Source organism: Volvox carteri (genome assembly GCF_000143455.1).
Source record: "Volvox carteri f. nagariensis unplaced genomic scaffold VOLCAscaffold_15, whole genome shotgun sequence".
Classification (NCBI taxonomy): domain Eukaryota; kingdom Viridiplantae; phylum Chlorophyta; class Chlorophyceae; order Chlamydomonadales; family Volvocaceae; genus Volvox; species Volvox carteri.
Window position 1 is genome coordinate 1,263,704 of NW_003307558.1, and position 1,665 is coordinate 1,265,368.

Here is a 1,665-nt window from a genome sequence, read left to right on the forward strand (position 1 = left end):
GTGCAGTATACTCGTACAGTCTTTAGGTACGACTAAAAACTGAAATCGCTGCGTGCAGTAGTAGTGTGTAACTCAGCGATGCACACCTGGACGCCTGCTGCCGCGTTAGTCTGGGTGGAGCCGATGGGTGGTGGTATCCATGGCAGCTGTTACACAGATGGAGCTCGGGTCCCCGGAAAAGCTTGCATACGTGTGTGTAATGTGGAGCATTTTGATAGCCATCAACATCGTCAGTCATAACCTACCTAGGAAGGCACGCTGTGTCAAACACCTACCGATGGATCACACCTATCAGTTCCCTCAAGCAGAAACCTGCAAAGATAACGAAGGGCACACAGCCCAGTCCAAGCAAGCTCACAGCACCGACCCCGTGGTATATGATAAATGCTCTACTAACGGCTCACTGGTACCATCCACTAGCACGGGTATTGCTCCTGGCCTTGCTAGCGTGTTTTGTATAACGTCTTTGAACTGTCACTTTTCCTCGTGTCCATATCCGTTCGTAGTGGTGAGGTCAGCAAGGCAAGCACGCACGGGCCAATACTCATGCACTCCCGGGCAGTGCATCCGCTGCGGCTCAACACAGAATCTGATCACTGGCTAGCAGGCGGAAGCCGGTCACTCCGCCAAAACCCAAACTACCGGGCCGGCCCCCCCTGGTCCTCCGGCTAGCCTCTGAACATGTGGAGAGCTAGATCACGAGTTTCTGCCGTACCAAAGTACGCCTCAACCTGCACCTGGACACATGGCCTCCTAGCGAGCGCACCCCAGCCAGCTGCTGTTGACATCCGGCCAGAACACTAACGGCTGTACGACAGATAAGATGGAATGTTTGGTATAAAGGAGATGATGTTCTGACTGAAAGATCGTTCTGTGATACCTGTAACGGTTAAGGTTGGCTTTACCTACACAGTTCCACTCGCCTATATCATAACAGGTTATGAGCCCCGAGCCGCCGCGTCAAGCGAGCGAGCGTTTTGCTTACGTACTGTGTCCGAACTTGCTGGCTTAGCAATTCGCTGGCTTAGAGATAGGACAAGTATGGGGAAGGATAACGATGTAGAACGCTTAGACAGCTACGCCAATTATTTTCGCTGGCGAACGGCCATGAAATACTGCCTGGCCGGCAAGGACTTGTGGGACGAAGCAGCAGACCTGCCGAGCGCCGTCGCCGAGAAGTCTATGAAGGCGAAATCTCAATTGGTTAAATACACGGTGGCCCGTTTTCATAGGCTGATCGATCAAGCAGCCGATTCTGCCGCAGCGTGGGATGCGATCCGCGCCGAAGGCGTCTCCGAGATCGGAGCAAACATTCTGTTTATAAAACAAAAATTCAGCAACCTGAAGCAACGGAATGGCCAGTCCGTTGTTGATTACTTCGAGGAAGCAGAAGATCTACGCGAGCAGATGGTTGCAGTGGGTTCGAAGATCGACGACTGCCAATGCGCCCTGGCCATCTTGGGCGGTTTGCATAAGAAGTTCCAAATGCAGCAGATGCTTTTTGCTGCCAAGCCGCCGAGCGACCTGAAGCTTTCGGAAATGAAGGCCGCTCTACTCCTGGCGGAGCGGATGCAAGGTGACAACAACGCAGAGTGGGCCCAGGTCGAGGCCCTGGCGTTCAGCAACCGGAGCAGTGGGGTAGGTTACCGTGGCTTCGGTGGCGAC

The 1,665-nt window shown here is 53.7% G+C and overlaps 1 protein-coding gene across 1 annotated transcript in view; it reads right to left on the reverse strand.

Moving 5' to 3' along the window:
* The window catches only part of VOLCADRAFT_90117 (uncharacterized protein), a gene marked incomplete at both ends in the record, with an annotated part of 6,866 nt that overhangs the window by 1,367 nt on the left and 3,834 nt on the right, over positions 1-1,665 (reverse strand). The gene's annotated exons all lie outside the window — the stretch shown is intronic.